The 26351-nt window shown below is 35.1% G+C and overlaps 1 non-coding gene across 1 annotated transcript; it reads right to left on the reverse strand.

Annotated features, from left to right (window-relative positions):
* Positions 1-10278: 10278 nt before the first annotated feature.
* Positions 10279-10439, reverse strand: Gm23980. The gene has a single exon (XR_003951682.1). It is a non-coding gene; the product is annotated as a U1 spliceosomal RNA (small nuclear RNA).
* Positions 10440-26351: the final 15912 nt, after the last annotated feature.

Raw genomic sequence — 26351 nt, forward strand, 5'->3', positions numbered from 1 at the left:
CAATTTCCAAATCACTAACTCTCTCTTCCAGCACTGCTCTTAATTAGTCTCCCTCTTATCCTGAGAGTTGGGCATACATTATCTCTGAATCATTCTATCAAATATTTCTCTGATTCATCACTTTGTCTGTCCCTCTATTAGTTGGCAATTTTAAACATGGTTGCTTACTTCTAAAAACTAAATTTACCTTTATTGTTTGGGATTAAATAATCACACAGACCTAGAAGATCTTTGATTGTGATCCTTTGCTAGAGCAGTCATGTTACTGGATTAAAATTATTCTACAGAGAAATCATTTTGGGAAGGAACTATTTTGTGTTTATTTGTTTTATTGTGTTTCGAATCAAGAGGAAAAATTTAGGACAAAAAATCTAGTATGCAGAATTAGCTGGATGGCTATATGAAATTGATCTTGCTCATAAATTATTTGAATCTTCCTAATACATGTGTACTTAATATTAAATTGTATCAATATCAACTTCCTACTCTGGATTTGTAAAAGTCAGTTTTATCATGTCTTTTATTTATCCAAATCTGAGTTCAGTTTTTCCTGTCTTTTGACATTGACCAGTAAATATGACAGGTTCCAACCCACATAGTATCCGAAGAAGTTTTCAAAATTTCTATGGCTAGAGTGACTACTTCCTGTACTGCTATCTCATGAATGCTTCTTTTAGAATCTGAAATATGTTGCAACATAGCAACACAATAAAGACAGCAACATGAATATTCTAAGAGGCTCAGAGAGAGAGAGAGAGAGAGAGAGAGAGAGAGAGAGAGAGAGAGAGAGAGAGGCAGAGAGGGATCTAGACAACAACATTTCAAAGTATAATCCCATGAATTACTAGTTGTGTTGGTTTGCCAATGCTTGTTCCAGGAACTGACATTATTAGAAGGTGTGGCCTTGTTGCAGTAGGTGTGGCCTTGTTGGAAGAAGTGTGAGGGTTACTGTGGAGGTGGGATATAGGACCCTCCTAACCTTGTGGGTACTAGTCTTTTGCTGCTTTCCTTGGGAACAAGATGTAGAACTCTCAGCATCTTATTCAGCATCATACTTTCCTGGATACTGCCAGGCTTCCTGACTTGATGATAATGGACTGAAATTCTGAAGCTGTAAAAAAAAAAAAGTACCAATTAAGCATTGTTCCTAGAAGAGCTACCTTAGTCATGGTGTCTCTTTACAGCAATTGAAACCCTAACTAATACAGTGGGTTGTACCAGGAGTGGGGTATTGCTGTCATAGGCCTGACAATGTTTTTGTTTGGAAGATTGTGGATTTAGGACTTTGGATGTGGAAAGTGGTAGAATGCTTTAAGTGGAGCTTAATGTTACATCTTAGAAGCAATATGGAAGTTAGTCCTTTAATTCTCTTGCCTTGTCAGTGCAGAAGACAGATGGATCATGGAGAATGAGTTGACTATAGAAAAGTAAATCAGGTAGTAACTTCCATTGCTGCTGCTATACCAGATGTAGTTTCCTTACTTGAGCAAATTAACACATCTCCTCCTAGTACTTGGAATGCAGTTATTGATGTAGCAAATGCTTTCTTCTCAGTACTTATCCTTAAGGACCACCAGAAGCAATTTGCTTAGACTTGGCAAGTCTATCAGTATATCTTTTCAGTTTTGCCTCAATCATATATTAAGTCTCATGCCCTGTGTCACACTTTAGCTAGAAGTGATCTTGAACATCTGTCTCTTCCATAAAATATCATATTGTTGCACTATATTGATGACATCATGCTGGCTGAACAAAGTGAGCAGCAAGTAGCAACCACTTTGGACTTATTGGTAAAACATACACATATCAGAGGATGGGAAATAAATTCAACCAAAATTCAAGGACCTTCAACCTCAGTGAAATTCTTAGGAATCCAGTGGTGTGGGGCATGCAGAGGTATGCCTTAAGTGAAAGAAAAGTTATTCACTTGGCCCCTCCCACCACCAAGAAAGATGGCCATTTAGTGGGTATATTTGGATTCCAGAGGCACCACATTTCTCACTTGGGTGTGCTACTTATCCTATTTGGCAAGTGACTCAGAAAGCTGCTAGATATGTATGGAGCCTGGAACAGGAGAAGACTGGCTCCACATGGCTAGGAGGAAGATCTAAAAGCCCAGTCACACAGAGACAGACTTTCTCTAACAAGGCCACTCCTACCCCAACAAAGCCACACTCCCTAGTAATGCCACTCCCTGGGACAAGAATATACAAACTATCACACTTTTCATGCTCTCTTCTCCAAGAATTCTAAGCTCAGCTGCTATCATGCAAAAATGTCTAAAGGTAAGGAGAAGACTTGGGTAAACAGGTTTCAGTGGAAGAGGAGGATAATAGAGGGAGTTTGATATAGCAGCAAACTACCCTTTGACTCTGTTTATACCCTTAGACTAACGAGGTTCCCAGGCTTCATCTGACATCTTAACATTCCAGAAATAGTCATATGTCCTTGACTTCTGGCATTCAAAGTTCTGTGACACTTAAGACTCACACCACATGCGCTTATACACTTCACTCCCTTACAAAAATAAAAAAAACAAAAAAAGCTACCTTTGCTTTAACTGCATGTATCCACAATTGCTATCCTGCAATATTTTTTAAAAATATTTTTCTATTTCAAATTGAGCCGACTGCCAACTTCTTAGGGTAATTTGCTCACCATGAAGCTGTTCATGGTTTGCAATATGAGTCGAAACCACTTCAAGCATTTTAAACTATATTTGCAAATCTTAAAGCTAGTAATCAAGCACAAATAAAGTAGCAGAGTATATTAAAAAATGTACGCTCTGAAATGAGCTATCCAACTGCAGTTTTAAAAGAATTTTATAATATTTACTAAAAAATAGGATCACGGAGAGACATTGTGAATGTTTACGAAGAGCTTTTATTGGAATGAAAGTTGCTTGTTAAACAGCTGAGAAAAGTTAATGTTGGAGATGAACATAATATAACTCCAAAGTGCTGGCTTTAAGTGATGAAACTGATGGGCAATATTTTCATTTAGAAGTCAAACTGATCCGGAAATGTCAAGTAATATTAATTGTTATAACTGATTGGGGATAAGATATACATTTCAAGAAGAATGAATATATAATATTTATTTTGTTAATAAATTTGTCATAAAAATACCCATGTAATGATGAATATGGAGATTATTTTATGCTTGTAATCCATCAATGTGAGAAGAACAAATTAATGAAATGTCGCTTTACACAGAATACTAAAGAAAAGTAGTTGGGGATATTTAGATTATTCATTGTGGATTAAATTTTAATGTATCTTGAAATGTAATGTATTTACCAGATCAAGAATATGTTTGATGGAATGCTCCAAATTATAACATTTTTTAAAATAAATGTGATGTAACAGGTATACTATAACTGGCAAAATAACATTGCTCAAATACAATATCTTTTATGAACTAAAATAAATATTTAATTTTAAAATTATATATTTTAAAAGCATGTATATATGTAGATAGTATAACATTTTAAATTAACAATTGAGAATTTTATATGAGTACTATATTTATATCATTTTCATCACTGTATTTCTTACCTCTGGCCCTTTTCTTGTCCTCTCTACTCTTTCTTACATTCATAACTTAATTTTTAATTATTGTTGAATGTTAATGATGTTATGTATTAATCAATTAATATCATTTAAAATATAATCATATAATCAAATTATATATATAGTCGGTCACTGAAGAAACTGTGACTATGAGTTTATGGGGAAATAAACAGAACAGGAGAGAATTGTTTGTGTTTATAGGTCATGTGGATTTTTAAATTTAATGGTAATTCATGCTAAAAAGACAATAGTCATCACTCCTACTTTTGGATACCTTCATTCACTCAGTTATGACTCAATTACATTTAATTCACAAAACTAAGATCTCATCTATTGGGTGTACAAATATCAGTCAGTAACTTGCTTTTTATTGTCTGTTTTATTTCAATCATAATAACTTACCAACCCTCAAATATAGAAAAATAAGTGTCTCATTTCTTCATCCTGGAAAACCTTCATAAGTATTAAGGGTAATAAAACTGGAATTTACAAAATAAACTACTCTAGTTAGCTTTGTTCATTTACTATAATACCTATTATTTCTGTGGACTATATTTATATATTATTATGTTTATAACTAAATATCATTCCAATGTGTAGCCATACTACTTTTATGCATCAGTCAACTATCCCGTGGACATTTTGGTTCTTTCTAGATTTTGGATTTCAGGAATAATGTTTTTGTAAATATTTATATACAATAGTTTTAAGGCTATGACTCCTTGCTTTTTGAGTAAAGCATTGAAATGCCAGACAATGGAATTACTTTCAATAGATTGAAGAACTATTTCCAACAATTGGAAAACTTGCAATATTTGAAGACCTATGAACATCTTCTACTTTATGGTACTCTTGGAACTGCATCGGGACACAGATTTACCTATCACTTGTCGTTATGATCTCATGGAGATATCTTATTATAGAACTGCTGTGCTCTATCCTAACTGATAGGAAATCACAACTTCCCACATACTTTCTTGTCTTTTGTATAATGTTTGTATTACCCACTACTCTGTTGCTGCTATAAAACTTCATGACCAAAGTGATTTGCAACACAGTGATTATTTGAATTTACAGTTCCAGAGGATTAGAGTGAATATGATAACAGAGAAGACTGGCAGCGAGCAGCAAGTATGGCATCTAGAGCAGCAAGCTGAAAGCTTCTATCTTGAACTGCAAGTGTGAAGCAGAGACAGGGAACTGGAAGTAGGTAAGCATTTTGTATTATTATTATTATTATTATTATTATTATTATTATTATTATTATTATTATTATTTAAACACCACCAGTAATGTACTTCCTAAACCTCTATCAACAAATACTACCAACAACTGGGGACCAAGTGTTAAAATTCCCAAGAGAGGGGGTGGGGGAATTCATCACACAAACTATGACACTTCCTTTTAGAAAATATGTTGAAATATTTTACTTCCTTCATTAGTCACTTTTCTCATGGCTGAGACAAAATAATTGGCAGGATTTGGAAGAAGATAAGAAAAGTATTTGGAAGAATATGATCTCAATATACTGGATACAATTAAAAAATATCCAATATCTGGGAACTAGAGAGGTGGCTTGTTGGATAATAGAACACGCTGTCTCTATTGGGGACCAGTGTTCCCCTCTCAGAAAGCACATTTTGCAGCTCACAACAAGCTGTAATCCCAGGTTCAGGGAGGTCTGAAGAATCAGGCCTCTGTGGACACTGCAATCATGGGTGCATTAACACAGAAATCTCTCTCTCTGTTTCTCTGTCTTTCTGTCTCTGTCTCTCTCTGTCTCTGCCTCTATCTAATCTATGTTTATCTATCTCTATCTGCCTATCTATCTATCTATCTATCTATCTATCTATCTATCTATCTATATACATATATAAAATAAAAGCAGTTGATTACTCTACGAGCTATATTTCCACTGAGGGAGAAACCACATGAGCAAAATCTGTCATTGAAGTTGGCAATATTTTCAATGTTTATTTTTTTTCAAATTAGTGCATTTTCACTGTCAGTATAACTAATGATTTAATGCTCATTCAAGAGTGATAGGAAAATATCATTTTTAATTCCTTAATCTATGTTTTGGAAACTATGAGCACTTCAGCAAATAAAAAAAATTGCAATAATATGATTTCAGGACAGACCAAACACACCCCACATGTTTAAGTTCTGCCACGATCTGTTTGAGAGGTGTGATTCCTCATGAGTATCACAGTCTACCATAGAGAAAAGCAACTTGATTTTAACCTGCATCATAACATTTATCTTTTTAGCAGACTTTGTACATTATGCATGTTTACTTGAAGGCTTATGAGATAGTCCCTCTAAATCTGTTTTAAATAACACAATGCCCCAGGGCAAATGATTTTATTATTTTATATAAATATGGTAAATTATGTGAACTATACAGCTTTTGGTATTTTTCCAAGAAAGGCCAAGACCAAGACACATTTATTTACTGAGCCTTCCTAGACATGATTACAAATATCTTCTCCTCTTTCCCTACTGTATTTTGTCTTTCCTTATTTCTTTTCTTATTCCTTCTTAATTTTCATCTTCCATGTCTAGAACTCACATCCTCATTCCTAGTGGTATACAAGGGAGCTAAACTCAGCCTTTTCAGGTTTCTTAGATGCAAAGACATGATCAAGGTGTGTGTTCTGCATTTTTTAGCAACATCAAAAATCACACCATAAAGTCTCACCAAAATGACTCCCCACGCATAAGCTGAACAAAGATGAGACCAACTGGCATGCCAAACTGGATGAAAAAGAAAACTTGAAGCTTCAAATCTATTCAAAGAAATACAGGCAACGAAGGAATGCCAAAAAAAAAAAAAAAAAAAAAAAAAATGGAGAAATGACCTTCCCTAGGGATGATCATGCTACTTGGTAGCCCAGTGTGCAAACAAGTAACATTATACGGACTGAACTGGTTTTCTTTGTGACTATAAATTGTGTGTGTGTGTGTGTGTGTGTGTGTGTGTGCGCGCGCATGTGCGCGCGCATGCATGCATGCATGAACATGCATGTGGATTTGTGTATGTGGTCTGAAAACAGAGGGCAGGAATTTGAAGGAGAGAAGGGTTCCATAAATACAAGTTTGTGGACAGTAAGAAATACTGAAATTTAGTTATAATGTCAAAAATTGAAAAAAAATTGCTGAATTGTCCAACACTTTCTTGACTGTTTGTAGCTCATAGATTTAAATTAAGGATACTCACTCTATATATCTTATCACACTATAAGACATTTTATAATAAAGTATGACATTATTAGAATAGTAAAAAATAAGAAGTACACTTAAAGTTAAAGTTGACATAATTACTTTTTGAGTGATTTTTACCTGTTTTCTCCCATAGATTTGAGGTTGATTAAAATGAATGCTTGCTGTGAGCATCCACTTCTGTGTTTGCTAGGCCCTGGCATAGTCTCACAAGAGACAGCTATATCTGGATCCTTTCAGCAAAATCTTGCTAGTGTATGCAATGGTGTCAGCGTTTGGAAGCTGATCATGGGATGGATCTCTGGATATGGCAATCACTAGATGGTCCATCCTTTCGTCACACTTCCAAATTTTGTCTCTGTAACTCCTTTCATGGGTGTTTTGTTTCCTATTCTAAGAAGGGGCAAAGTGTCCACACTTTGGTCTTTGTTCTCTTGAGTTTAATGTGTTTAGCAAACAGGGGAACGCCAGGGCCAAAAAGGGGGAGTGAGTGGGTAGGGGAGTGGGGGTGGGTGGGTATGGGGCACTTTTGGTATAGCATTGGAAATGTAAATGAGCTAAATACCTAATAAAAAATGGAAAAAAAAATGAATGCTTGCTTTCATGTTTTGTTTTGTTTTGTTTTTACAGTTTCTCTGGTTCTTGTTAGAAATTTCATATTTATAATTTTTATCACAGTAATACATAATTATCATAACTATGTGTGTCATTTCATGTTACCTGGACTTTCAAAAGTCTAAATTTATAGATACATTCCAATTATTGTGGATTCTTTTTTAAGGACTGAATATTAACCATTGTAGCTCTACTAATATATCGATCAAAAGTTAAACTGTGTTGTCTCTAAACATGTGGAATATATGGATTAAAATTTATTTCAATTTTCTGTGAACATATCTAATGTTTTATGATGAACCTTGAATGTTTGTTTACCAACATTTTACATGATATTCAATGTCATCAATTTCAGTGGAATTTGAAAACTACCCACTACTGCATTCCATTTTGGCATCGCTTTCCATGTAACTCACTCTGAGTAGCATCTATTTCCTAAAAGCTTAGATGATACACGTTAAACAAAAGAATTATATCCTACAGTACATGTGCTATTTTAAGAGGTTCCTATTAAAACAGGTCGATTGCCCTATCTGAATATGAACTCTCTCTCACTCCTCTCTCTGTCTCTCTCTCACTATATATATATATATATAATGTTTACAATAGCTGTTGATGGAAATTGGAAATAAAGTTTATGAATTCAAACAGGAGCAAAGATAAATATGTAGGAATGATAGAAAAGCTAAAGGAAAAATTAAGCAAGTATATTATGATCTCAAAAATTAACGAAATAAATTTAAAAAATGGACTTTTTCTTGTTAAAGACCCAACTTGAAAACATACTAAAAATAGGTTAGAGCTACTAGGAAAAATATAGTCTGTTGCTTCTCTTCTTTTCTTTACTGAGCAATGGTTAAGGTGATAGCAAGCCCACAGATTTAGAACACTGCAACCTTCCACATCTCTTTCCCCTATGAATGTAAATCATGACAAATAAGTCTGTTTTGGATAAAAGGGGACTCTGTTTCCATGCAAAATGCAGAGAAACATTTACCAGATTGGATGATATTTTATAAAGAATCCATTCTTCGGAGAGCCAACACCTGGTTATTGTATCCCCATTCCCATTTGTTTTAATTCATGTCCTAATTAAATATGCATGTTTTTAAAGAGAGCCCTCCTGTAGAATCCCAAGAAATTTAAAAGTGTGTTCACTACCAAATAAATATTCCTTATCTGAGTAATTTTGTAAACCTAGTTTAAAACTTACTGATATTTTTCTAAAAGAATAGACTCGCTAGATTCTGATTTTTTTAGGCTTAATTCTGATCTGTGTGAATTTCCACTGATGGCTAAAAATCCCTAACTATGTATCCAGTGTAGTATAAATGGTGCATGGTAATATTTCAAGAGATGAACAAATTAGGTAGAGAGAAGACAGACAGATATAAATCCTGTAACACATAGATCTTTTAAATAGTTTACTGTTATATATTCTGTGGTGATTGTTGCTCCACATCACTAAAATCCCCATATTAGCTGATGTTCTCTTAGCTGTCTTTCATGATTAATGATCAGAAACCCCCGTGGCAAATTTACAAATGGAGAGGGATATTCTTTTCAAGGATTCAGCATATATTACAGCTTAGTAAGTTCAGGAATGGCAACAGACCTGAAAACAACTTCGTGTTAGTCTGTAATTTGTTCAGGAGTTTCCATCATAAACATCGTCCTCTACAAGAACTGACCTTCGTGCCAGCTATGCCTGGACAATATGGTATCAGGCAAGAGAATTAATGTGGTCACAGTATATTAAATCTCAACAAAATGAATCTCCACAAGTGTGCAAGAAAAATATGAGGCCAAAAGAAATCATGTCATTGACTGATTTGATTACTCTAGAGAGATCAAATTACAATGCAAGATCAAATGCCAGTGGCCTAATTCATCATCATGTATTTCTTGTTCATATCTGAGTTTGTTGACTTTCCTTGACCCTCAGTCATTCAGTTGCCTCTGCCTACTACCTTAGAATAGCACTATATTGTATATGAATGCTTTCCCCCAGAATTTACATGAAATATTCTTGTTTTTTTCCCTATTTAGTGTAAATTCTTGATTACTGTGTTGGGTATGATAGATCCTTTCTATCTTTCATTTTTTTCAGCTATTTTTTCAGAAATTTTTCAAACTTATTTACAGTTAAACTTCAAAGAACTATCTGATTGTTTATTCAACACCAGGTAGACAGCCCTGAAAACACACACACACACACAAACATACACACACATAAATCAAATATAAGTACAACCTACTGTATTACTGTGTCCATTTACTGCTGCATATATGTATTTACATATGTATGCATGCATATATGTATTATATACATATATATATATATATATATGTATATATGTGTGTGTGTATACAATGTGTGTATGTGTGTGTGTGTGTGTGGAGAGAGAGAGAGAGAGAGAGAGAGAGAGAGAGAAAGGAAGAAAGAAAGAAAGAAAGAAAGAGAGAGGGAGAAAGAAAGAAAGAAAGAAAGAAAGAAAGATAGATAGATAGATAGATAGATAGATAGATAGATAGAAAGAGAAAGGGAGGAAGAATGGCACAGATTGGAAAGATGAGTTAATAGACAAGAAATGATATAATAATTTTTCATTTAAAATATTTCAATAATTTAAAATAATTAATATACACTAAACTTCTACCCATACCATTAACCACTATTCTACAATATAATTAAAATAGTTGCATTTCTCACATATTTACTTAATTCCTGATTATGACACTTTGGGTATTTTAAATAGTTTTGGGAAGTAAAGCATATCTCAGAAAAGTCTATACATTGTGTAGGGAAGTCTTTCTTACTTTTGAACTTCTGTAAAGATTTTCTTGGTTATAAAAGAGAAATTATTTTCAGGGAGGAGCACAAAACCAGTATTCACAATCACAGGTTACAATCCAATATTCCACTACTGAGGAACCTGCAGGGATCAGCACATCTAGAACCCAATGGATAAGACTGACCCTGGGAGGAACACAGTCATGATCATGCTGTCTCCCTCCCAGGGCAAGTGTTTCTCCTGGATGTTTTAAACTAACGTCTTACTATGAAACTGTCTTTACTCCTTTTCAGTGTATAGTAAGCACTTAAGAAAATTTGAGGAGTAAAGTAGGATATATGGAAAGAATTGGAAGGAAGAAAGGCAAGGGGATAATGTAATCACATTTTATTGAAGCTTAAGAATTAAGGAAGGCAATCTTTTGCAGTGATGGCTTACATGTCATGGATTGGCTTAATGTATATTTCTTTAAAAATATCCTTGTTTCTATTTCTATATTGTTATATCATTTTATTTGTATATGTCTCTTTGAATCTGTTTCTCTGTGTGCATGTGGTTCTGTCTTTGTGTATCTCTCTGTCTCTGTTTTTGTATGTGCATGTGGATGTGTATGGGTGTGTGCACGTGTGCATATGGCTGTGCACATGTGTGAGTGTGTGTGTATATGTGTGTGTTTGTGTGTGTGTGTACCTGTTTGGGGATGATGTTCTTAGTTATCTTTCAGGTCTTGAAGAATCAACCATTAGAAACTACAGGGCAAACGAGTATTTGAATTTCTTTCATTGTTTCCACTTCTTCCCCCTGTTCTGTTGTCATGCATTTGACAATCTTTGTAATACTCCATGATCCTCATTTGTGTGTGTGTCTCTCATATTCTGAGTGTCTCTGTCCTTGGTTTTCACTCAGGGAGTCTACAATCTTATGTTGCCTCCAAGTCTTTAAAGTGGACAAGTTTTGATCACATATAAAATATCCCAACAGCAAATATTCTTAGCACGATATTTGACACATTCAAATGATTATTCTCAAGAAATATTGTTATGCACTGATTTTTTTCATTCAATGTTATAAATTCATGGTATATGCTCTTGGGTTTCATATAAAATATTTAATTACATTTTCTTTCTGTTAATTCATTAACAATTTTATACCAAATATTTTTCTTATATTCACCTCTCTCCCTGAACTCCTCCAAGATCCCCTTGTAACCCGCCTACACACCCAACTTCATATAGCCTTTTTAATATAATTATGCTGTGTCCAATTTCTATTGTTCAAATACTCTTGGGAATGGAGACATCCTTGTGCTTCTCCCTTCCCCACCAGCGTTTGTCAGCAGACCACAAGAGCAGAAGGAGCAGAGGCAGTGAGCAGGGCTCAGATGGCCATGTATGACAGAAGGACTTCAGGAGACAACTTCAGTGAGGCAGCTCTATTCTATTGTTTCAGGGTTAGGCTATATAAGGGTAAGGTATATGAGGGCTCTCAGTGGGGCATTTGGAAAGGGCTGATAGGTCAAAACACAGAATCTAATTATCATGTGGGGGGTAGCTAGAGGGAAACATGAGGGCTGAGTCAAGCAACACCTGCATAGAGCTCTTCTCAGGGTATTATATTCCAGATAATCTGTGCAGAAAGATACTTGAAAATTAAGGTGAGGCATAGGAAGTGAAGAAGCCCCAATGAGAGAGTCTGTGAGCAATCCAAATATAGTGAAGTGCAGTGTTAAAAACAGGATTCTCTCACAATCCCTTGGAATGTGATCAACATAACATGGGTTTACATTCTTTTTTTTATTAGATATTTTCTTCATTTACATTTCAAATGCTATTCCAAAAGTCCCCTATTCCCTCCCCCAACCCTGCTCCCCTACCCACTCACTCCCACTTCTTGGCCTTGGCGTTCCCATGTACTGGAATATATAAAGTTTTCTAGACCAAGAGGCTTCTCTTCCCAATGATGGCCAACTAGGCCATCTTCTGCTACATATGCAGCTAGAGACATGAGCTCTGTGGGTACTGATTAGTTCATATTGTTGTCCTACCTATAGGGTTGCTGACCCTTTCAGCTCTTGGGTACTTTCTCTAGCTCCCATATTGGGGACCCCATGTTCCATCCTATAGATGACTGTGAGCATCCACTTCTGCATTTGCCAGGTACCGGCAAAGCCTCACAAGAGACAGCTATATCAGGGTCTCTTCAGCAAAATCTTGCTGGGGTATGCAATAGTGTCTGGATTTGGTGGCTGATTATGGGATGGATCTGCAGGTGGGGCAGTCTCTGGATGGTCCATCCTTTCATCTTAGTTCCAAACTTTGTCTCTGCAACTCCTTCCATGAATATTTTATTCCGTATTCTAGGGAGGAATGAAGTATCTATGTGTGGGTCTTCCTTCTTGATTTTCTTGTGTTTTGGAAGTTGTATCTTGAATATTCTAGGTTTCTGGGCTAATATCTACTAATCAGTGATTGCATATCAAGTGACTTCTTTCGTGATTGGGTTAACTCCCTCTGGATGATATCCTCCAGAGGCATCCATTTGCCCAAGAATTTCATAAATTTATGGTTTTTAATAGCTGAGTACTACTCCATTGTGTAAATGTACCACATTTTCTGTATCCATTCCTCTGATGAGGGACATCTGGGTTCTTTCCAGCATCTGGCTATTATAAATAAGGCTTCTATGAACATAGTGGAGCCTGTGTCCTTATTACCAGTTGGAACATCTTCTGGGTATATGCCCAGGAGAGGTATTGCTGGATCTAGAGGTAGTACTATGTCAAGTTTTCTGAGGAACCACCAGACTGATTTCCTGAGTGGTTTTACCAGCTTGCAATCCCACCAGCAACAGAGGAGTGTTCTTCTTTCTCCACATCCTTGCCAGCATCTGCTGTCACCTGAGGTTTTGATCTTTGCTGTTCTGAACGGTGTAAGGTGGAAATCTCAGGGTTGTTTTGATTCACATTTTCCTGATGATTAAGGATGTTGAACATTTTTTCAAGGGCTTCTCAGCCCTTTGGTATTCCTCAGTTGAGAAGTCTTTGTTTAGCTCAAACAAATCTGTGCCCTTTCTCTACGCAAAGGATAAACAGGATGAGAAAGAAATTAGGGAAACAACACCCGTCACAATAGTCACAAATAATATGAAATACCTTGGTGTGACTCTAACTAAGGAAGTGAAAGACCTGTATGACAAGAACTTCAAGTCTCTGAAGAAAGAAATTAAAGAAGATCTTAGATGATGGAAAGATCTCCCATGCTCATGGACTGGCCGGATTATATAGTAAAAATGGCTATCTTGCTGAAAGCAATCTATAGATTCAAAGCAATCCCCATCAAAATTCCAACTCAATTCTTCACTGAGTTAGAAAGGGTAATTTGCAAATTCATCTGGAATAACAAAAACCCTAGGATAGCAATAACTATTCTCAACAATAAAAGAACCTCTGGTGGAATCACCATGCCTGACCTCAAGTTGTACTACAGAGCAATTGCAGGGGGGGGGGGGACAAACAAAAAATCCCAAAAAAACTGCATGGTACTGCTACAGCAACAGACAGGTAGATCAATGGAATAGAATTAAAGACCCAGAAATGAACCCACACACCTATGGTCACTTGATCTTTGACAAGGGACCATCCAGTGGAAAAAAGACAGCATTTTCAATGAATGGTGCTGGCACAACTGGCGGTTATCATTTAAAAGAATGAGAATTGATCCATTCTTATCTCCTTGTACAAAGCTCAAGTCTAAGTGGATCAAAGAACTCCACATAAAATGAGAGACACTGAAATTTATAGAGGAGAAAGTGGGGGAAACCCTGGAAGATTTAGGCACAGGGGAAAAATTCCTAAACAGAACAGCAATGGCCTGTGCTGTAAGATCAAGAGTCAACAAATGGGACCTCATAAAATTGCAAAGCTTCTGTAGGGAAAAAGATACTGTCAATAAGACAAAAAGGCCACCAACAGATTGGGAAAGAATTTTTACCAATCTAAAATGTGATAGGGATTAATATCCAATATATACAAAGAGCTCAAGAAGCTGAACTCCAGGAATTCAAATAACCCCATTACAAAAATGGGGTATAATGCTAAACAAAGAATTCTCAAATGGGTTTACCTTCTTATAAATGTGTTTTGTGAAGCTGCCCTGATCTGCCTGCTATCCCAGGGGGACCTCCATTCTTCTGCCACCCCTCCTCCCACTTTAATCAGACCTGCTTACCCTGAGCCAAAGAGCTAAATGTCCCTTCTCACACCCATCTTCCATGCTTTCTGAGTCCTCTGGAGGAAACAAAACTGCCTTGAGCAGCCAGCTATTCCAAGGTTTTCTCCAGTTTGCCCCTACCTTCTGTCCATCTTTAGTAGACCTGCTGAACCTGTGTTAAACAGGTAAGCCTTCTATTGGCCCACCCATCTGCCCTGCTTTCTGAGTACTCTGGAGCAAGCCAAGGTGCTATGAGCAGCCTGGTATACCAGGCAGACCACTATTCTACAGCCACCTCTCTGCCACTTTCTTCAGATCTAAAGCTCCTGAACCATACAACCTGTAAATTTGGAATCTCCCAGCCCAAGGGTACCAATCAAGGGCCTGCCATACCAAGATCTTTGAGGTTAACACCCCTTTCAATAGCTAATACAATAGGAATATCCAGGGACCAAAAACTCCCCGATAACTAAAGGCCTTTGAAAGAACATAATCAATAAAAGCCAGGGAAAGATGAGGCCTTCAGAACACATCTACCGTACTACAGCAAGACTTGGATATCCTAAAACAACTGAAGCACACACTCTGACACACAAACACACACACACACACACACACACACACACACACACACACACTCTCACACACACACACACACACACTCACACACACACACACACTCACACACACACACTCACACACACACACACACACACACACACACACACACACACACACACATACACACACACAAACTTACCTTAAATTCAAACTTATAAAGAAGATAAAGGCCTTTAAAAAGGAAACATATAAATGCCTTAAAGATATACAAGAAAATATAACTAAACTGGTGAAGGAAATAAATAAAACTGATCAAGACCTTAAAATGGAAAGAGAAACAATAAAGAAAACACAAACTGAGGGAATCCTGGAGATGGAAAACCTAGAGAAGAGAACAGGAACAACAGATGCAAGCATAATCAACAGAATATAAGAGGTGAAAGAGAGAATCTCAGGCATAGAATACACAATAGAATAAATTGTTATGTCAGTCAAAGAAAATGTTAAACTTAAACAATTTCTGACACAAAACATTCAGGAAATCTGGTATACCATGAAAAGTGCTAACCTATGAATAATAGGAATAGAGTAAAATGAAGAATCCCAGGTTCAAGACCCACAAAAATTTTCAACAAAACCATAGAAGAAAATATTTACAACGTATATTAAGAGATGCCTATAAATATACAAGAAGCTTATAGAACACCAATTTGACTGGACAAGAAAAGAAAATCTTCCCACCACATAATAACCCAAATATAAAATCTATAAAACAGAAAAAGAATATTAAAAATATCAAGGGAAAAAGTCCAGACATATACAAAAGTAGACCTATCAGAATTTCACCAGGCTTCTTATGAGAGACTCTAAAATTTAGAAGGCCTGGATAGATATCCTGTAACCTCATAAAATACCATAGATGCCAATCTAAACTAATATACCCAGAAAAAGTCTCAATTACCATTGATACAGAAAACAGGATATTTCAAGAGAAATTCAGATTCAAACAATATCTATCTGCAAATCTATAGAAAAAATACTAGAAGAAAAACTGCAACCCAAGGAGGATAACTACATCCAAGAACACACAGTAAATTAGTACTTCCATACTAGCAAAAAGGAGGGAAGCACAGACACATGCACACACATGCATACACATTCATACACGTACACATACACATACACATACACACACACACACACACACACACACACACACACACACACAAACACCACCAACATCAAAATAACAGGAAGTCATAGTTACTATTTATTAGTATCTTTCAACATCAGTGGAGTCTATCCCCAATAAAAAGATACAGGGTAACAGAATGGATGAGAAGATGGGATTCATCACTCTGTTGTATACAAGAAACACATGTCTTCAATGAAGATAGATATCACTTTAGAGTAAAGGGCTGTAAATATGTTTTCTGAGCAAACAGAACAAAGAAGCAAGCTGGGAGTAACCATTCTAATATCTAATAAAATAGACTTTCAACCATTATTAATCAAGATAGACAGGGAAGGGCACTTCATACTCATTAAAAGAAAAATTTACTGAGATGATATCTCAATTCTGAATGTCTACACCCCAAACACAAGAATGTCCACATTTGTAAAAGAAACACTGTTAAAGCTTAAATAGCACATTGAACCATACATGTTAATAATTGGGAGACTTCAATTCCCCCACTTCATCAACTGGCAAGACATCCAGACAGAAGTTAAACAGAGAAATAATGAAACTATCAAGACATTATGAATCAAATAGATCTAGCAGATACCTATAGAATATTTACCCAAACACAAAAGAATATACATTCTTCTCACCATCTCATGGGTCCTTTCCCAAAATTGACCAGATAGTCAAACAAAGGAAGCCTCAACAGATACAAGAAAGTTGAAATAATGGCTTGGATTTAATCAGGACAACATGAATTAAAGATTGACTTCAACAATAACAGAAACACTGAAAAGTCTATATACTCATGGAAATTAAGCAATTCCCTACTAAATGATCTCTGGCTCAGGGACAAAATAAAGAAAGAAATGAATTAAAGACTTCTTAAAATTCAATGGAAATGAAGGTACAACATATCCAAATATATGGGACACAATGAAAGCAGTGCTAAGAGGAAAGTTCAAAACAATAAGTGTCTCAATAAAGAAATTAGGAAGTTCTCATATCAGCAATTTGAAAGTACACTTGAAAGCTATAGAAAAAAAAAAGTGCAAGCACACCAAAAAGCAGTAGAAAGCAGGAAATAATAAAAATAGGGCTAAAATCAATTAGTTAGAAATAAAGACAACAAAACAGTACAAAGAATCCATGTAACCAAGAGCTCATTCTTTGAAAAAATCAACAAGATAAACAAACCCTCAGCCAAACTAAGGAAAGGACAGAGATACAGTATCCAAATCAACAAAATCATAAATAAAAAGAGAGCCATAACAACAGAAACTAAGGAAGTTTAAAGAATCATAAGGGCTCATTTCAAAAGTCTATCTTCACAAAATTGGAAAATCTTAACGAAATGTACAATTTTTCTAGACATATCCACCTTACAATAGTTAAATCAAGATCAGGTAAACTATATAAACAGCACTACAGTCCCTATGGAAATAGAACAATCATCAAAAATCTCCCAACCAGAAAAATCTCAGGGCCAGATGGTTTTAGCATAGAACTCCTCCAGATTTTCTTTCTTTCTTTTTTTTTTTTTTCAATTGTTTACATTTCAAATGATACCAGATTTTCAAAGAATGGCTAATACCAATCATCTTTATATCATTCCACAAACCAGAAACAAAATGTACTCTATTGAAGTCACAGTCAACCTAAAACTTAAACCACAAACTCAACAAAGAAATAGAACTTTAGACCAATTTCTCTTATGAACATGGATACAAAAACTTCAATAAAATACTCAAAAACTGAATCCAGGAACACATCAAAAACATCATTCACCATATTCAATTAGATATCAACCTTGGGATGGTTCAATATGTGAAAATCCATCAATGTAATCCACCAAATAAATAAACTAAAGGGAAAAAAAATCACATGATCGTGTCATTAAATGCTGAAAAAGCCTTTGACAAAATCCAACACTCATCTGTTACAAAATATTAAAGATCATGGTTACAAGGCACATAGCTAAACATAATCAAAGCACTATAAAGCAAGCCACTGGCTGAGATCAAGCAAACTAGAGAGAAACTTACTTAAACAAACTAGAGAGAAAATTACTTGAAGTTTCAGCTATTGCAATAAGACAACCAAAGATTAAGAGAATACAAATCAGAAAAGAAAAGAAGTTCGCTTATCACTATTTGTGGATAATAAAATCATATACATTTTCAACCGCAAAAATCCTACCTGAAGACTTCTACAGCTAATAAACACCTTCACCAAAGTATCTGGATACAAAATTAATTCAAAGAAATAAGTAGCTTCATATATATATATATATATATATATATATATATATATATATATATATATATATGAATAAAAGAGGCAAAACAGAAATTAGGAAAACAACACCCATTATAATAGCCACAAATAATATAAAATGTCTTGGTGTAACCCTAACCAAGCAAGTGAAATGTCTCTATTACAAGAAGTAAAAGTCCCTGAAGAAAGAAATTTAAGAAGATATCATAATATGTAAAGATATTCCAAATTGCAAAAAATTTATGTCTACAGTAACCCAATTCCAAAAGCACATGAATGATGCGTACTCACTGAAAAGTAAATATTAGCCATAAAATACATGATACACATGCTAAACTCCGCAGACCCAAAGAAGTTAAGCAAAAGGAGGTACCAGGGTGTGGGGATAGCCAGAGTGGCCATCACCAGCTCAGAGGAGAAGGGGAGAGGGAGGAGGGAAAGATTGTGAGAGGGGGCCACTGAGTGGAATGTAGAGTAGGTAAAAAAAAGGAAGCAAGAAAGCAAGAAAGCAAGAAAGCAAGAAAGAAGAGAGAGAGAGAGGGAGAGGAAGGAAGGAAGGAAGGAAGGAAGGAAGGAAGGAAGGAAGGAAGGAAGGAAGGAAGGAAGGAAGGAAGGAAGGAAGAGAAAAAAAGACTTTTCTCTCCTAATAGGTCCTCACCTAGTAGTTCAACTTTATGCCTACTTCCTACTCAATATTAAAAATATTTTCTGACTTTAGCTTAAACAAGAGATGTGCATGTTGTCATAACCAGTATTTTCATGTTCATGTGTAAAGGCTCTTTTTTTTTTTTTTTTTTGTATGAGACCCACTTTTGCTAGAGTCATCGAAGACCTTCTGATCTGAGACTTTTCCTGTCTCCTCTTTACAAAAATCCCTGAGTCTCAGGGGACAAACTGTGATTCAAATGTCTGAGTTTGTTCTGGACATGCCCCAGTCTCTCACTCTCTGCATATTGATCAGGTGTGTCTACATATGTTAATTACTGCATACGTGAAGATTTTTCTCTGATGACGGCTGAGGAAGTAACCATTGTGCACCCAGTAATAAATCATTTATTACCGTATCTATATAGCAGAATAATATCAGAATGGTTTTCCTTATATTCTATTAGATATTAGGCCAAAGATCTTGGCCCTGATAATGATGCCAGATATGCCTTTCATATTGGTGATTAGGCCTTAAATCTAACCAGAGAGTAGTTGGTTTGTTTCTATAATTCCAGGCCTCTATGGCCCCAGTGATCATTTCTTGCCAGGACAGTTATTACTATAGCACATGATGTTCATGGCTTGGTGAGTCTGATGACTTCTTGTCTGCCCTAGTAGATGCCACCAATATTATGAAAGCAAGCCATTATAGCTAAAAGGTTGAAGTCAACAGTAGCGTGATTTCTCCATGTTCTATATCCCTTGTACATGTAATTTGCAGTGGCAGAATCTTACTGTTTTTTGTTTAAGAAACTTACGGAAGTTCAATATTTGAGATGAAACCATATTTAAAGGCACCAGATAACTGTTTTTTTTTTTCTTTTTGTACCAAATGCTAAGTGGCAAGGATAATAAAATATCCAAGTACAATTTGGGAACTTAATATACTGGCCAACATCAAAAGTAAAAACCATTGTCACAATTACCACAAAAATCATATATACTGTAATTAAAATGAAATTTAAAAACAAATTAGGAATGGTGGTCTAACTACAAGGCAAATGTATTCAGCACACAACATAAAGGAAAATGTTTCCATTTGGATAATTAGCTTGATTGAGAGGGTTTTGTTTGTTTCCTCATTCTCCCTTTTCTCTCCTTGGTGATCAGGAGTGGAGTTATTCCGCTCTTGCTATATGTAATTGCCTTCATCATAATTCTACATTACTATATCTTCACGTAGTAGTTTTAAAACTATTGTGATGGTCTGTATATGTGTGGCCCAGGTAGTGGCAATATTAGGAGGTGTGGCTTTGTTGCTGTAGGCATGCCACTATGGGCGTGGGCTTAACACCCTCATTCTAGATGCCTGGAATCCAGTATTCTAGCAGCCTTCAGATGAAGATGTAGAACTTCAGCTCCTCCTGCACCATGCCTGTCTGGATGCTGCCTTGATGATTATAGACTGGACCTCTGAATCTGTAAGCCAGCCCTAATTAAATGTTGTCCTTATAAGAGTTACCTTAGTTGTGGTGTCTGTTCACAGTAGTAAAACCCTAACTATTAAAGTCAAAATCAAGAAGGTGTCCCTTTCAATTAACCATGTTATTTTTCCATTTTCTTAACATGCTACTGACCTGAGATTTTATATTTTAAACTTTCCTAACATTACTTTTTTGTGTATATACAAAGGTGTGTTTTTGATGCAAGGTATTACATGCTTAAGTATGTAACAAAAGTTATTCTGTTCTTACAGTTGTCTAATTTGCTCACTGTTTACAGTCACAAAAATTAAGTTGTGTTATTACTTTGTCTTCCCTAAGGAATATTTAGCATAAATGACTAAAGGTGTTTGTCTGGTTATAGAGCTTGCTATAACCCCTATTTTTGGTGTTAAAATGAATGAGGGCTGGTGAGATGGCTCAGAGGGTAAGAGCACTGACTGCTCTTCTGAAGGTCCTGAGTTCAAATCCCAGTAACTACCTGGTGGCTCACAACCACCCATAAATAGATCGGTGCCCTCTACAACTACGATGTACTTATACATAATAATAAATAAATATTTAAAACAAATAAATTAAATAAAGATAAATGATATAAAGAGCCTTGGAAAGACATGCATTATCTTTAGTAAGCTGCAACGCCCAAGTCTAAGGAAGAATATGCTTATGTGCACATGTATGTGTATGTGGTTGTGTGCACACAGACATTTATACAAGTGAGGAAGTTCAAAGTGAGGCTGTCTTCCTCAGCTGTGTTCCACTCCATATTAATTAGGTTATTGTCTTTTAGTGAGCCCTTGCCTTGACAGTTCTTTCTTGTTTAGTTAGGGATCTTGAGCCCCTAGATGCTCTACCCTAGCTAGAGACTTCTGGGATTCCAAGCTGCTACCACTCCAGCTTACCTTGCTCTTTGTAGAGTTTGCAAAAGCAACCCCTCGTCCTTGTTCTCTCATGGAATCATGCATCCTCTAAGACCTGGCCATGACCCAGAAATATAATATTTAACTATAAGATGGCCATTCTAGGTTTGTTTGTTTCTCTTTCTTCTTCTTTAAGTATTTTTTCACTAACTGCAAAACAAGGTCTTATCAAAGGAAGAAATAAGATTAACTTGACTAAAACCCCGTTAAAATGCAAATGAAATGAGTTCCTTGGCAATAAAGAATGCATTAAGCTGGAACTCTAATAAATACGTAAGAGGATAATGTCCTTAGGATCTTTGTGCATCTCTGTCTGTTTTATCTTTATGCTCATTTCCATACCAGTCTTCCAGTAGTTTTAGAGGCATTACATTTCTGTTTGCTGCAAGCATGATTAACATGCACACTGTTGCATGACTTCCAGACATAGCTCTGAGAATCCTTCATTTCATGTTCTGGAAACCAAACTCAGAAAATAAATATATAAACAGACAAACAAACAATAATGCAGTCACACTTTAGATGCCTTTATTTGTTTATGTTTTTTTTTCTTGAGAATTACTGAATGCCAGAATTGGCATTATATTTTTCTATTATAATTTGGCTTATATAATGTATGAGTTCTTGCTTTTTGTTATAAGATGAATTTTATAGGTAAAGGGAATGAAATTTAATATTTAATCACATAATTGCATTAGGTAGTTAACTATAAGGATAATAACAGGGATTTTTTTTTAATAAAGAGAAATACCAACCCTAGGTTGAGAATGAACATTTTCTGGCTTAAGACGATTTCTCTCAATGGTCATGGATTTTGCTAAGTGAGGCATCTCTTTTGATATAAAAAGACAAAGTTTAAGCAAACAGAATTAGGTCATTTCTTTTACCTGTTAGACCTATTCACATTTTGCTCAAAGGCTTTTAAAAAATTCAGAGTATTTTAATATATTATCCCATAAAATAATTGTGTAATCTATTATTATAATAGATCATAAAAGAGTATGGTCATTATAGAGTAAGTACTGCTCCAGAATCATAAAATGTTAATAAGTGTCCAAGGTCAAGAAAATATAGGGTAGGTTTGGAGTTAAATCTACAAAAGCTGGTGTGCTCTGAGTTAAAATAGCTGCAAAAGATTCATGGAGTCTATACTGTGCCAAGAACAGTATTACTGAAACTAATTTAAATGATTAGTTTTACTATTTTCATATTATCCTTTAGAAAGCATGTGACATAGCCACAATTATTATAGCAATAAAAAGGACCATTTACTGGCCATGACAATGTTGTAGCTATGAGATATAAAGTCTCATGGAGCCAAGGAGAGAAATATAAAATAGAAAAGCCTTAGGAATATGACATTGAAAGTGTATTATCTTTTTATGTTCAGTATTGTGTATTGGCCTCAATAGAGTTTTGTTCTCAACTACTTATTTTCATCTAATGTGGAAAAGAAAGTATCATTATATTAACATTGAATCAAAAATGACTTAATGAGCCACTGAGTTGGTAGTCCTAACTCTTTGTTAAGTTTGGTAGGTTATTTCCAAATATTCTCTTTCTGAAGCCACAATATTTACTTTGGCTACTGTTTCATAAGTCAGATTCCATTGTCAAGTGTATGTTCTATCAATAGGAAATACAATGTGCGGTACTGCCTGATGCCACAGAGCCTTTAAGTAGCAGAGAAAATGTAAGCATTTTATTGTCCTATTTAAATTACACTTTTTAGAAGTAAACCTGACCTGTTATTCTACAATAAAATAGCTACCTACATACTAATTTATATTCACAGAGTCTGAGAGTGCTTAATCTATGTTCCTTTGTAACAGTGGCTTTACTCGTCTTCCACCTTTATGTGGCTACTAATTATAAAGTCAATTTTTCTTAATATTAAAGAGAAATGTCTGAACATGAATATTTATATATTGTGTTTATTTGGCCAGAAGTATTTCATCTCTAGGAAATATATATTCTAATTTTAATAAATACTTTACTTTTGTGATACTTTGATATTTCTCTTATTAATTATAGTTTTGGGTATACCTAGTAAAGGTTATAAATGTTGGCTCAGGAATAAAATCATTCAAGACAAACAAGGAAGCCCAAGCACCTATGCTTGGCTGTCAAACATAGTTCCCTACAAATTCTGCACATGACAAAGGCCAGAGTTGCGTAAGCTATTCTTCAAATGGAGAGTTTAATTGTCTGTGCTTTGGTGTTAGTTTTTCACATTATATTATATCAAAGTAGATGTACTGATATAGTTTTAATTAGAAATATATGATGTATTTATAATTTCATTTACTTAATAATTTGATTGTTATATGGTGATATGCTAATTGAATATCCTGTAATGAGGATCATAGGTTACGATATAATTATTATGGTGCAGTTCATTTATCTAGTTTGAATAAAAATATTTATTAAGGAGATTATAATTAGATAGCATTCTTCTTTTGTAAAATGGTAGCACATTACTTAAAATCAAAACATTAAATTATTTTCAATTAACGATAATTGAGTGATAATAGGAGTGGTTGTTATGTTTTAGAAAGAGACAAAGAGCTGAAAAGTTGGTGCAACTATTAGGATAACTGGATGCTCTTGCAAATAAGTGGTATTAAGTAATCATCTTCATGGACATTTAAAGCTACCTGAATCATCAACTGCAGTGGATCTGACACCCACCTCTAGTCTTCGCAAGTAGCAGGTATTTACATGCTATAAATATATACATCAGGCAGACACTTATACAGATTAATTATAAAAGTATTATAATAAAAGGAATAAAAGTTGCTATTTACTTATATCTTTCCTTGTATCATATTTTCCAGGCATTTTTGAATATTAGTATTAGAAAGTTTCAGTAAATTGGGACCTGTCTATTTCTATAAAATATTTATTAGCAGTGTAAAGGGATATATTAATAGTGAAGAGTATAATATATGAACAAAGAACTTATGAACTCATTCTGATTACTTTTTCAAAGTTGCTAACAAACATAATTGAGCAATAGCCAACTTTTAAAAAGTAAGTTTAGTTCAACTATCCTTTTCCAAACATTTATAGAGATATTTTGTGATTTTCTAACACAGTAAAATCAATTGAGCCCAAGGAAAATGTTCAACTCACAACCTCTATGAAGCAATAGTATATAATTAGAATAGAATTGCAATACCATTGACAATAAGTTCTTAACTGTCCATGAACTAAATAAAAGATATTTGTTTCTGAGAATCCCAAACTTCTTGTATTCTTTTGCTCCTGCTTCCTGTTCTTTTAATTCAAACATTTTCTTCCTGAACCCATTTAAAGGAGGTCAGCTTGGTCAGAGTTATTGTACACATCCATACAACATTTTTTGCTTGAAACTACCAGTCCCATGAAACAACGTGCTCAGTGTCTTATGTTGCTACACATTAGAGGAGTTTCAGCCTATTTACTGCTGCATTCTACTTGCTCTTTTCACAGCTATCTTTCATTTCTGCAAGTGTCACCTTCCTACTGTCAGACTCCATTACCATCCACATTGAAATGCTTCTAATTAAAACTCACTAAAATTTATTCTGAAGAGAATAGTATACATTCTTCAAAATCATCAGAATGGGAGGAGCAACAATCCAACACAAAGATTTACTTTCCTCACAAGGTCCCTGTGCTATGGGAAGGAACATTCAAAGACTTGGGTGACTAGGAGATACGAGGTCTCCCATAAAATACTTATACCATGTGCACTAGAGCAAGAAATAATTTGGGGGTCTGTGCTCAAGCCAAAAATATATTGGAAATGGTACAAAATCGGTCAAAGAGGTAGAGAGATTTTGTACTTGCAATATCATGCTGAGAAAGTAATGAGCACCAAGAAAAGTAGGTAATAGGCTCCTTCCCTCATGTGGCTTCAGAAGGAATGACTTGTGTAACAGGAGATGATGAGAAAAATCTAACACTGCTATCACATAGAAGGACACAATATTTACACTCAGAGGAAAGAGAGAAAATGACTAATTTTTTTCCATGTTTTGTTTCTTTCTTCATGCTGTCTCGTGGACTCAGTTAACAGCTTCCCTAGTGATTCCTTCTGCGAAATGTTTCTTCCTCAGATTGAATTTATTTTTGGTCTTTTCACTAATGTAATTTTAGACTGGAATATTGGTAGTCTACGTTCAACATTGTAAATGAAATGAATGTGAATTGCTGGCTAGATGGCTTTTATGTCACTTGACTGGACTGCATCACAATAATAGTCTGAGAGAGCTTAGAAGGCTTTATAGTAAAATAAGTCTTTGTGTAGTGATGGAAAACATGAATAAAAATCATATTTAGACACCACCACAAGGATTGAAGTTCAATATATAAGAACTTATTCCAAATAAAACATTCAAATTACACTAACATTTTCTTCTAAATGCAGAATATCTCTGCTCCAACCTCACTTACCAAAAGTCCAGTACAAAATGTTCTTGTGACTGGTATAAAGATGGATAGAACTAGAAAGAGACTGTTGAAGATAGAGTGAGCAATGGAATAATGATAATGAGATGGGGCAGAGAAATGGGAGAGATGGGGATATAGAGCTTAGAGAGATAAGACAGCAATAAAGGTAGAGATGCAGATGGATGTTATGATGTAGAATAAATAGCAGGGGAATAAATTATCAAATAAGATCTGAGTAAAGTAGAGCACTAACAGTAACTGGAGTATGGAAGTCTCTTTAACAGAACATATTAACATTAACATTTAATATAATATTATTTTAGACATAAAGCCATCTAATTCTTTCATTTTGTAAGCAAATGAATTGACTGTGCTTTTTAGATTCCTATCATGGGTGGAGCTCATGAGTAC

The sequence above is a fragment of the Mus musculus genome, chromosome 15 (assembly GCF_000001635.26).
Source record: "Mus musculus strain C57BL/6J chromosome 15, GRCm38.p6 C57BL/6J".
NCBI classification, from domain to species: domain Eukaryota; kingdom Metazoa; phylum Chordata; class Mammalia; order Rodentia; family Muridae; genus Mus; species Mus musculus.